The following is a 12,614-nucleotide window of genomic DNA, read 5'->3' on the forward strand; positions in this document are numbered from 1 at the left end:
GAGATGAGGATAAACTTCTTCACTCAGAGAGTTGTTAACCTGTGGAATTCTCTACCGCAGAGAGTTGTTGATGCCAGTTCATTGGATATATTCAAGAGGGAGTTAGATATGGCCCTTACGGCTAAAGGGATCAAGGGGTATGGAGAGAAAGCAGGAAAGGGGTACTGAGGTGAATGATCAGCCATGATCTTATTGAATGGTGGTGCAGGCTCGAAGGGCCGAATGACCTACTCCTGCACCTATTTTCTATGTTTCTATTCCCTTATAACTCCCTTATTCCTGCATATAACTCCCTTACAAATTAGATCGCATCCCCTTTCTCCATTAATTACACCCCCTGCTTCACCCCTCAATAAAGCACCTTGGATCTAACACTTCCCCCCCCGCAACCCATCTCACTAACTCCCCCCATCCTCCTCCTCACAAACTCCTCCCTTCCAGCTCCCCCCTCCCATTAATTTCCCACTCCCACCCCTCACTAGCTCCCCCCTCACTATCTCACCCCTCAGGAACTCCTCTCCGCTTACGAACTCCCCCTCCCCCAACTCACTAACTTCCTCCCTCCCCCTCACTAACTCCCCTACTCTCCCCAACTCCTCTGCTCTCCCCAACTCCTCCCTCACTAACTCCCCCCTCCCTCCACTCACTAATTCCCCCTCCGCCCCTCTTACTGACACCTTCCCTCACAAACTCCCCCCTCACTCCCTCAATAACGCTCCTCCTCCCTCCCTCACTAACTCCTCCACTCCCTCCCTCACTAACTCCCCACCTCACCAACTCTCCCCCCACACCCTCACTAACCTACCTGCTCACTAACGCCCCCTCCCTCACTAACTTCCCTCCTCCTTCCCTGACTAACTCCTCCCTCTCACTAACGACCTCTCCCCAATTCCCCCCTCCCTAACTCCCCATTCACTAACACCTATACCCACTCACTAACTCCCCCCTCACTAACACCTATATCCCCTCACTAACTCCCCCCTCCCGCCTCACTAACCATCTCCCGCTCCCGCCTCTGCCCCTCTGACCAACACCCCAGCTTACTAACTCCCCCCTCACTAACTCTCCCCTCGGTCCCGAACTAACTCCCCTCTCACTAACTCTTCCCCTCCTCACTAACTCCCCCCTCTCCTTCACCAACTCCCCCCTCCCTCACTAACTCCCTCCCTCACTAACTCGGCCCCCCTCCCTCACTAACTCGCCATCGCTCCCTCATTAACTCCCCACCCCGCCCTTAACTAACTTCCCACCCCCACTTCACAACTCTCTCCTCCCCCAACTCTCTCCCACCTACCCCTCCCTAACACTCTCCCCCTCTCCCTAACTCTCTCTCCCCTCGTCCCTAACACACTCCTCCCACCCCCAACACCCTCTCTTCCCCACCCCCCCCCCGAACTCTCGCCCCGCCCCCCCCCGAACTCTCTCCCCGCTCTGTCCCAAACTCTCCCTCCCCCCACTCCCCAACTCACACACTCTCTCTCTCTCTCCCCCCACCCTCACTCTCTTTCTCCCCCCCCACTCCTTCCCCCTTTCTTCCCCCACATCTCCCTCTCTCTCTTCCCCCCTTCCTCTCTCTCTCTCCACCCACCCACTCTCTCTCTCTCTCTCCCCCTCACCCGCTCCATCTCATCCCCCCCCCCAACCCCCTCCCTCTCTTCCCCCCACCCCTACCCACCCCCTCCCTCTCTTTCCCCCACCCCTACCCACCCCCTCCCTCTCTTTCCCCCCCACCCCTCCCTCTCTTCCCCCCCCCACCCCCTCCCTCTCTTCCCCCCCCCCACCCCCTCCCTCTCTTTCCCCGTCCATCGCCCCACTCTCCCCCCATCCCACTCCACTCTCTTCCCCCCCCACCCTCTCCCCCCCACCCCACTCCACTCTCCCCTCCCTCTCTCTCCCCTCCCACCCTTCCCTCTTCACACCTCCCTCCCTCCTCCCCCCACCCCTCCCTCTCCCCACCTCCCTCCCTCTCTCTCTCTCCCCCCCACCCCTCCCTCTCCCCACCTCTCTCTCTCTCTTCCCACCCCTCCCTCCATCCCTCTCTCCCCCCAACCCCACCCCTCCCCCTCTCTTCCCTCCCTCCCACCCCCGGCCTCCCCTCCCTCCCCCTCTCTTCCCACCCCCACCCTCCCTTCCTCTCTCTCTCCCCACTCCCCTTCCTCCCTCTCTCTTCTACCTCCCTCTCCATCTCTCTCTCTCTCTCTCTCTCTCTCTCTCCCCCATCTCCTCTTCCCCACCTCCTCTCTCTCCCCACTTTGTCTCCCTGACCCCCCCCTCCCTCTCTTCCCCCCCTCACCTCCACCCACCCCCCTCCTTCTCTCCCCTCCTGACCCCCCCCTTCCTCACTCCCCCCCCAACTCTCTCGCTCTCTCCTCCCTCTCTCTCTCCCCCTCTCTTTCTCTTTCTCCCCCCCCACTCTCTCTCTCTCCCACCCCTCCCTCCCGCCCTCTCACCCCTCCCTCCCTCTCCCCCCCACCACTCCCTCCCTCTCCCCTCCACCACTCCCTCCCTCTCCCCCCCCCACCCCACCCCTCCCTCTCCCCACCTATCTCTCCCCACCCCACCCCCCCTCTCTCTCTCTCCCCACCCCTCCCTCTCTCTCTCCCCACCCCTCCCTCCCTCTCTCCCCACCCCTCTCCTCCCTCCCTCCCACTCTTCCCACCCCCGCCCTCCCTTTATCTCTCCCCCACTCCCCTCCCTCCCTCTCTCTCCTCCCCCCTCCATCTCCCCACCCCTCCCTCCCTCCCTCCCCCTCTTCCCACCCCCGCCCTCCCTTTATCTCTCCCCCACTCCCCTCCCTCCCTCTCTTCCCCCCCTCCCTCTCTTCCCACCCCCACCCTCTCCCCCCTCTTCCCACCCCCGCCCTCCCCCCCCTCTCTTCCCACCCCCGCCCTCCCTTCCTCTCTCTCCCCCACTCCCCTCCCGTCCTCTCTCTCCCCCACTCCCCTCCCTCCATCTCTCTCCCCCCTCCATCTCTCTCTCTCTCTCTCCCCCCTCAATCTCTCTCTCTCTCTCTCTCTCTCTCCCCTTTCCCCCCTCTCTCCCCTTTCCCCCCCACTCTCTCCCCCCGCCCACTCTCTCTCTCCTCCCCACACTCTCTCTTTCCGCCTCCCACTCTCTCTTTCCGCCTCCCACTCTCTCTCTCTTTCCGCCTCCCACTCTCTCTCTCTCCCCCCCCCACTCTCTCTCTCTTCCCCCCCCCACTCTCTCTCTCCTCCTCCCACTCTCTCTCTCTCTCCCCCACCCCACTCTCTCCCCCCGCCCCCACTCTCTCTCTCTCTCTCTCTCCCTCCCTCTCCCTCCCCCTCCCCACTCTCTCTCTCTCTCTCTCTCTCTCTCTCCCACCCCCCCACACTCTCTCTCCCCCCGACCACCACACTCTCTCTCCCCCCCGACCACCACACTCTCTCTCCCCCCTCCCTCTCTTCCCCGACCCCCCTCCCTCTCTTCTCCCCGACCCCTCTCCCTCTTCCCCCAACGACCCCCCTCCCCTCCTTCTCTCTTCCCCCCCTCTCTCTCCCTCCCCCCTCCCCCCTCTCTCTCCCCCGCTCTTCCCCCCCCGTCCCCGCACTCTCTCTCCCCCCCCGACCCCCCGCACTCTCTCTCTCCCCCCCACGACCCCCCGCTCTCTCTCTCTCTCTCTCTCTCCCCGACCCTCTGCTCTTCCCCCCCCCGACCCCCCGCTCTTCCCCCCCCCCCCGGCCCCCCGCACTCCCTCTCTCCCCACACTCTCTTCTCCCCCTCCTTCCCTCCCTCTCCCCACCTCCTTCCCTCTCTCCCCACCCCAACCCTCCCTCCCTCCCTCAACCCTCCCTCCCTCCCTCCCTCTCTCTCTCCCCACCCCACCCTCTCTCCCCACCCCACCCTCTCTCCCCACCCCACCCCTCCCTCTCTCCACACCCCACCCCTCCCTCTCCCACCCCTCCCTCTCCCCACCCCTCCCTCTCTCTCCCCACCCCTCTCTTCCCCCGCTCCCTCTCCCCCCTCTCTTACCACCCCGCCCTCCCTTACTCCCCCACTCCCCTCCCTCCCTCCCCCCTCCCTCTCCCCCTCCATCTCTCTCTCTCTCTCTCTCCCCCTCAATCTCTCTCTCTCTCTCTCTCTCCTCCATCTCTCTCTCTCTCTCTCTCTCCCCTCCATCTCTCTCTCTCTCTCTCTCTCTCCCCCCTCCATCTCTCTCTCTCTCTCTCTCTCTCTCCCCTCCATCTCTCTCTCTCTCTCTCTCTCTCTCCCCCCTCCATCTCTCTCTCTCTCTCACTCTCTCCCCCTCCCTCCCTCTCTCTCTCACCCCCTCCCTCCCTCTCTCTCTCTCTCACCCCCTCCCTCTCCTCTTCCCCCCCCTGTCCTCGCTTTGTCTCCCTGAACCCCCTCCCACTCTCCCCCCCCGACCCCCCTCTCCCCCCCACTCTGTCCCCCCCCACTCTCTCTCTCTCTCTCTCTCTCTCCTCCCCACTCTCTCTCCTCCTCCCACTCTCTCTCTCCCCCCCCACTCTCTCTCTCTCCCTCCCACCCCACACTCTCTCTCTCTCTCTCTCTCTCCCTCCCCACACTCTCTCTCTCTCTCTCCCTCCCCACACTCTCTCTCTCTCTCTCTCTCCCTCCCCACACTCTCTCTCTCTCTCTCCCACCCCCCCCCACACTCTCTCTCCCCCCGACCCCCACACTCTCTCTCCCCCCTCCCTCTCTCCCCCGACCCCCGTCCCTCTCTTCCCCCCGACCCTCCTCCCTCTCTTCCCCCCGACCCCCCTCCCTCTCTTCCCCCAACGACCCCACTTCCTCCCTCCCCACCATCTCCCCCTACCCTCTCTCTCTCTCTCCTCTCACCCTCCCCCCCTCTCTCTCTCTCTCTCTTCCCCCCGACCCCCCTCCTTCTCTTCCCCCCGACCCCCCTCCCCTCTCTCCCCCCCGACCCCCCTCCCTCTCTTCCCCCCGACCCCCCTCCCTCCCTTCCCCCCGACCCCCCTCTCTTCCCCCAGAACCCCCTCTTCCCCCAACGACCCCACTCCCTCCCTCTCTTCCCCCAACGACCCCACTCCCTCCCTTCCCTCTCCCCCCACCCTCTCTTTCTCTCCTCTCACCCTCCCCCCTCTCTCTCTCTCTCTCCCCACCCACCCCCGCTCCCTCTCCCCCTACCCTCCCACCCCCCCTCCCTCTCTCTCTCTCTCTCTCTCCCCCCACCCACCCCCCCTCCCTCTCCCCCCCTCTCTCTCCCCACCCACCCCCCTCCCTCTCTCTCCCCACCCACCCCCCCTCCCTCTCTCTCCCCACCCACCCCCCTCCCTCTCCCCCCATCCTCTCTCTCTCTCTCTCTCTCTCGTCTCTCTCCCCACCCACCCCCCCTCTCTCTCTCTCTCTCTCTCTCCCCCCCCCCACTCTTCCCCCCGACCCCCCGCACTCTCTCCTCCCCCCCGTCTCCCTCCCCTCTCTCTCTCCCCCTCCCCCACTCCCCCCTCCCCCACTCTCTCCACCCCCCCTCCCCCACTCTCTCTCCCCCCCTCCCCCGCTCTCTCTCTCTCCCCCCCCTCTCTCTCTCCCCCCCTCCCCCACTCTCTCCCCCCTCCCCTCTCTCCCCCTCCCCTCTCTCCCCCTCCCCTCTCTCCCCCTCCCCCACTCTCTCTCCCCCCTCCCCCCCCACTCTCTCTCCTCCCTCTCCCCCCACTCTCTCTCCTCCCTCTCCCCCACTCTCTCTCCCCCCCTCACCCCACTCTCTCTTCCCCCCCCACTCTCTCTCCCCCGACCACCCTTTCTCTCTTCCCCCCCGACCCCCCTCCCTCTCTTCCCCCCGACCCTCCTCCCTCTCTTCCCCCCGACCCCCCTCCCTCTCTTCCCCCCGACCCCCCTCCCTCTCTTCCCCCCGACCTCTTCCCCCAACGACCCCACTCCCTCCCTCCCCACCCTCTCCCCCTACTCTCTCTCTCTCTCTCTCCTCTCACCCTCCCCCCTCTCCCTCTCTCCCCCCAACCCTCTTTCCCACAACCCCTCTCTCCCCCACCTCTCTCCCCCCCTCACACCACTCTCCCTTCCCCCCCCACTCTCTCTCCCCCGACCCTCCTCCCTCTCTTCCCCCCCCCGACCCTCCTCCCTCTCTTTCCCCCGACCCTCCTCCCTCTCTTCCCCCCGACCTCTTCCCCCAACGACCCCACTCCCCACCCTCTCCCCCTACCCTCTCTCTCTCTCCTCTCACCCTCCCCCCTCTCCCTCTCCCCGCCAACCCTCTCTCCCCCACTCTCTCTCCCCCCCTCACCCCACTCTCTCTTCCCCCCCCACTCTCTTCCCCCGACCCCCCTCCCTCTCCCCCGACCCCCCTCCCTCTCTTCCCCCCCCGACCCTCCTCCCTCTCTTCCCCCCGACCCCCCTCCCTCTCTTCCCCCCGACCCCCCTCCCTCTCTTCCCCCCGACCCCCCTCCCTCTCTTCCCCCCACGACCCCCACTCCCTCCCTCCCCACCCTCTTCCCCTACCCTCTCTCTCTCCTCTCACCCTCCCCCCCCCTCTCTCTCTCCCCACCAACCCTCTCTCCCCCCCCTCACCCCACTCTCTCTTCCCCCCCCCCACTCTCTCTCCCCCGACCCCCCTCCCTCTCTTCCCCCCGACCCTCCTCCCTCTCTTCCCCCAACCCCCCTCCCTCTCTTCCCCCCGACCCCCCTCCCTCTCTTCCCCCCGACCCCCCTCCCTCCCTTCCCCCCGACCTCTTCCCCCAACGACCCCACTCCCTCCCTCTCTTCCCCCAACGACCCCACTCCCTCCCCTCCCCCCCACCCCCTCTCTCTCTCCTCTCACCCTCCCCCCCCTCTCTCTCTCTCTCTCTCCCCACCCACCCCCGCTCCCTCTCCCCCCACCCTCCCACCCCCCCTCCCTCTCTCTCTCTCTCTCTCCCCCCACCCTCTCCCCCCTCTCTCTCCCCACCCACCCCTCCTCTCTCTCCCCACCCACCCCCCTCCCTCTCTCTCCCCACCCACCCCCCCTCCCTCTCCCCCCATCCTCTCTCTCTCTCTCTCTCTCCCCCCCACCTTCTCTCTCTCTCGTCTCTCTCCCCACCCACCCCCCCTGCTCCCCCCCCTTCCCCCCCACTTCCCCCCGACCCCCCGCACTCTCTCCTCCCCCCCCGTCTCCCTCCCCTCTCTCTCTCCCCCTCCCCCACTCCCCCCTCCCCCACTCCCTCTCTCTCTCCCCCCTCCCCCACTCTCAATGCCCCCCCTCCGCCACTCTCTCCCCCCCTCCCCACCTCTCTCTCTCCCCCCCCTCCCCCACTCTCTTCCCCCCCCCCACTCTCTCTCCCCCTCCCCCACTCTCTCTCCCCCCTCCCCCCCACTCTCTCTCCTCCCTCTCCCCCACTCTCTCTCCTCCCTCTCCCCCACTCTCTCTTCCCCCCCCACTCTCTCTCCCCCCGACCCCCCTCCCTCTCTTCCCCCCCCGACCCTCCTCCCTCTCTTCCCCCCGACCCCCCTCCCTCTCTTCCCCCCGACCCCCTCCCTCTCTTCCCCCCGACCCCCCTCCCTCTCTTCCCCCCGACCCCCCTCCCTCTCTTCCCCCCCGACCCCCCTCCCTCTCTTCCCCCGACCTCTTCCCCCAACGACCCCACTCCCTCCCTCCCCACCCTCCCCCCTCTCCCTCTCTCCCCCTCCCTCTCTCCCCCCCAACCCTCTTTCCCACAACCCTCTCTCCCCCACTCTCTCTCCCCCCTCACACCACTCTCCCTTCCCCCCCCCACTCTCTCTCCCCCGACCCCCCTCCCTCTCTTCCCCCCCCGACCCTCCTCCCTCTCTTTCCCCCGACCCCCCTCCCTCTCTTCCCCCCGACCTCTTCCCCCAACGACCCCACTCCCCACCCTCTCCCCTACCCTCTCTCTCTCTCCTCTCACCCTCCCCCCTCTCCCTCTCTCCCCGCCAACCCTCTTTCCCCCAACCCTCTCTCCCCTACTCTCTCTCCCCCCCTCACCCCACTCTCTCTTCCCCCCCCCACTCTCTCCCCCCCGACCCCCCTCCCTCTCCCCCGACCCCCCTCCCTCTCTTCCCCCCCGACCCTCCTCCCTCTCTTCCCCCCGACCCCCCTCCCTCTCTTCCCCCCGACCCCCCTCCCTCTCTTCCCCCCGACCCCCCTCCCTCTCTTCCCCCCACGACCCCACTCCCTCCCTCCCCACCCTCTTCCCCTACCCTCTCTCTCTCCTCCTCTCACCCTCCCCCCCCCTCTCTCTCTCCCCACCAACCCTCTCTCCCCCCTCACCTCACTCTCTCTCCCCCGACCCCCCTCCCTCTCTTCCCCCCGACCCCCCTCCCTCTCTTCCCCCCAACCCCCTCCCTCTCTTCCCCCCAACCCCCCTCCCTCTCTTCCCCCCGACCCCCCTCCCTCCCTTCCCCCCGACCTCTTCCCACAACGACCCCACTCCCTCCCTCTCTTCCCCCAACGACCCCACTCCCTCCCTCCCCCCACCCTCTCTCTCTCTCCTCTCACCCTCACCCCCCTCTCTCTCTCTCTCTCTCCCCACCCACCCCCGCTCCCTCTCCCCCCACCCTCCCACCCCCCCTCCCTCTCTCTCTCTCTCCCCCACCCTCTCCCCTCTCACCCTCCCCCCCCTCTCTCTCCCCACCCACCCCCCTCCCTCTCTCTCCCCACCCACCCCCCCTCCCTCTCCCCCCATCCTCTCTCTCTCTCTCTCTCTCCCCCCACCTTCTCTCTCTCTCGTCTCTCTCCCCACCCACCCCCCCCCGCTCCCCCCCTTCCCCCCCACTCTTCCCCCCGACCCCCCGCACTCTCTCCTCCCCCCCCCGTCTCCCTCCCCTCTCTCTCCCCCTCCCCCACTCCCCCTCCCCCACTCCCCCCTCCCCCTCTCTCTCCCCCCTCCCCCACTCTCTCTGCCCCCCCTCCCCCACTCTCTCTCCCCCCCTCCCCCACTCTCCCCCCCTCCCCACTCTCTCTCTCCCCCTCCCCCACTCTCTCTCCCCCCTCCCCCCCACTCTCTCTTCCCCCCCCACTCTCTCTCCCCCGACCCCCCTCCCTCTCTTCCCCGACCCCCCTCCCTCTCTTCCCCCCCGACCCCCCTCCCTCTCTTCCCCCCCGACCCTCCTCCCTCTCTTCCCCCGACCCCCCTCCCTCTCTTCCCCCCGACCCCCCTCCCTCTCTTCCCCCCGACCCCCTCCCTCTCTTCCCCCCGACCCCCTCCCTCTCTTCCCCCCGACCCCCCTCCCTCTCTTCCCCCCGACCCCCCTCCCTCTCTTCCCCCCGACCCCCCTCCCTCTCTTCCCCCCGACCCCCCTCCCTCTCTTCCCCCCGACCCCCCTCCCTCCCTTCCCCCCGACCTCTTCCCCCAACGACCCCACTCCCTCCCTCTCTTCCCCCAACGACCCCACTCCCTCCCTCCCCCCACCCCCTCTCTCTCTCCTCTCACCCTCCCCCCCCTCTCTCTCTCTCTCTCCCCCACCCACCCCCGCTCCCTCTCCCCCCACCCTCCCACCCCCCCTCCCTCTCTCTCTCTCTCTCTCTCTCTCTCTCTCCCCCCACCCTCTCCCCCCTCTCTCTCCCCACCCACCCCTCCTCTCTCTCCCCACCCACCCCCCTCCCTCTCTCTCCCCACCCACCCCCCCTCCCTCTCCCCCCATCCTCTCTCTCTCTCTCTCTCTCCCCCCCACCTTCTCTCTCTCTCGTCTCTCTCCCCACCCACCCCCCCTGCTCCCCCCCCTTCCCCCCCACTTCCCCCCGACCCCCCGCACTCTCTCCTCCCCCCCCGTCTCCCTCCCCTCTCTCTCTCCCCCTCCCCCACTCCCCCCTCCCCCACTCCCTCTCTCTCTCCCCCCTCCCCCCACTCTCAATGCCCCCCCTCCGCCACTCTCTCCCCCCCTCCCCCACTCTCTCTCCCCCCCCTCCCCCACTCTCTTCCCCCCCCCACTCTCTCTCCCCCCTCCCCCACTCTCTCTCCCCCCTCCCCCCCACTCTCTCTCCTCCCTCTCCCCCACTCTCTCTCCTCCCTCTCCCCCACTCTCTCTTCCCCCCCACTCTCTCTCCCCCGACCCCCTCCCTCTCTTCCCCCCCCGACCCTCCTCCCTCTCTTCCCCCCGACCCCCCTCCCTCTCTTCCCCCCGACCCCCTCCCTCTCTTCCCCCCGACCCCCCTCCCTCTCTTCCCCCGACCCCCCTCCCTCTCTTCCCCCCCGACCCCCTCCCTCTCTTCCCCCCGACCTCTTCCCCCAACGACCCCACTCCCTCCCTCCCCACCCTCCCCCCTCTCCCTCTCTCCCCCTCTCCCTCTCTCCCCCCAACCCTCTTTCCCACAACCCTCTCTCCCCCACTCTCTCTCCCCCCTCACACCACTCTCCCTTCCCCCCCCCACTCTCTCTCCCACCCCCCTCCCTCTCTTCCCCCCCCGACCCTCCTCCCTCTCTTTCCCCCGACCCCCCTCCCTCTCTTCCCCCCGACCTCTTCCCCAACGACCCCACTCCCCACCCTCTCCCCTACCCTCTCTCTCTCTCCTCTCACCCTCCCCCCTCTCCCTCTCTCCCCGCCAACCCTCTTTCCCCCAACCCTCTCTCCCCTACTCTCTCTCCCCCCTCACCCCACTCTCTCTTCCCCCCCCCACTCTCTCCCCCCCGACCCCCCTCCCTCTCCCCCGACCCCCCTCCCTCTCTTCCCCCCCGACCCTCCTCCCTCTCTTCCCCCCGACCCCCCTCCCTCTCTTCCCCCCGACCCCCCTCCCTCTCTTCCCCCCGACCCCCCTCCCTCTCTTCCCCCCACGACCCCACTCCCTCCCTCCCCACCCTCTTCCCCTACCCTCTCTCTCTCTCCTCTCACCCTCCCCCCCCCTCTCTCTCTCCCCACCAACCCTCTCTCCCCCCCTCACCTCACTCTCTCTCCCCCGACCCCCCTCCCTCTCTTCCCCCCGACCCCCCTCCCTCTCTTCCCCCCCAACCCCCCTCCCTCTCTTCCCCCCAACCCCCCTCCCTCTCTTCCCCCCGACCCCCCTCCCCTCCCTTCCTCCCCCGACCTCTTCCCACAACGACCCCACTCCCTCCCTCTCTTCCCCCAACGACCCCACTCCCTCCCTCCCCCCACCCTCTCTCTCTCTCCTCTCACCCTCACCCCCCTCTCTCTCTCTCTCTCTCCCCACCCACCCCCGCTCCCTCTCCCCCCACCCTCCCACCCCCCCTCCCTCTCTCTCTCTCTCCCCCACCCTCTCACCCTCCCCCCCTCTCTCCCCCACCCACCCCCCCTCCCTCTCTCTCCCCACCCCACCCCCCTCCCTCTCCCCCCATCCTCTCTCTCTCTCTCTCTCTCCCCCCACCTTCTCTCTCTCTCGTCTCTCTCCCCACCCACCCCCCCCCGCTCCCCCCCCCTTCCCCCCACTCTTCCCCCCGACCCCCCGCACTCTCTCCTCCCCCCCCCGTCTCCCTCCCCTCTCTCTCCCCCTCCCCCACTCCCCCCTCCCCCTCTCTCTCCCCCCCTCCCCCACTCTCTCTGCCCCCCTCCCCCACTCTCTCTCCCCCCCTCCCCCACTCTCCCCCCTCCCCCACTCTCTCTCTCCCCCTCCCCCACTCTCTCCCCCCTCCCCCCCACTCTCTCTTCCCCCCCCACTCTCTCTCCCCCGACCCCCCTCCCTCTCTTCCCCGACCCCCCTCCCTCTCTCCCCCCCGACCCCCCTCCCTCTCTTCCCCCCGACCCTCCTCCCTCTCTTCCCCCCGACCCCCCTCCCTCTCTTCCCCCCGACCCCCCTCCCTCTCTTCCCCCCGACCCCCTCCCTCTCTTCCCCCCGACCCCCCTCCCTCTCTTCCCCCCGACCCCCCTCCCTCTCTTCCCCCCGACCCCCCTCCCTCTCTTCCCCCCGACCCCCCTCCCTCTCTTCCCCCCGACCTCTTCCCCCAACGACCCCACTCCCTCCCTCCCCACCCTCTCCCCCTACCCTCTCTCTCTCCTCTCACCCTCCCCCCCTCTCTCTCCCCACCAACCCTCTTTCCCCCAACCCTCTCTCCCCCACTCTCTCTCCCCCCCTCACCCCACTCTCTCTTCCCCCCCCACTCTCTCTCCCCCGACCCCCCTCCCTCTCTTCCCCCCCCGACCCCCCCTCCCTCTCTTCCCCCCGACCCTCCTCCCTCTCTTCCCCCGACCCCCCTCCCTCTCTTCCCCCCGACCCCCCTCCCTCTCTTCCCCCCCGACCCCCCTCCCTCTCTTCCCCCCGACCTCTTCCCCCAACGACCCCACTCCCTCTCCCCCTACCCTCTCTCTCCTCTCACCCTCCCCCCCTCTCTCTCTCTCCCCACCCACCGCCCCTCTCTCTCTCTCTCCCCCCCCGACCCCCCGCACTCTCCCTCTCCCCTCTCTTCCCCCCCAAACTCTCGCTCCCCCCGACCCCCCTCTCCGCCCCCCCCCAGTCTCCCTCCCCACTCCCTCTCCCCCCCTCTCTCTCCCCCCTCCCTGTGCCCCCCTCTCTCTTCTCCCTCTCCCCCCCACTATCTCTCCTCCCTCTCCCCCCCCCACCCCCCCTCTCTCTCCTCCCCTCTCCCCCCCCACCCCCCCTCTCTCTCCCCACCCCCCTCTCCCTCCCTCTCCCCACCACTCCCTCCCTCTTTCTCTCCCCCCCCACCCCCGTCCTCCCTTTATCTCTCCCCCCCCCTCTCTTCCCACCCCTGCCCTCC

The sequence above is a fragment of the Pristiophorus japonicus genome, chromosome 12 (assembly GCF_044704955.1).
Source record: "Pristiophorus japonicus isolate sPriJap1 chromosome 12, sPriJap1.hap1, whole genome shotgun sequence".
Lineage (NCBI taxonomy): Eukaryota > Metazoa > Chordata > Chondrichthyes > Pristiophoridae > Pristiophorus > Pristiophorus japonicus.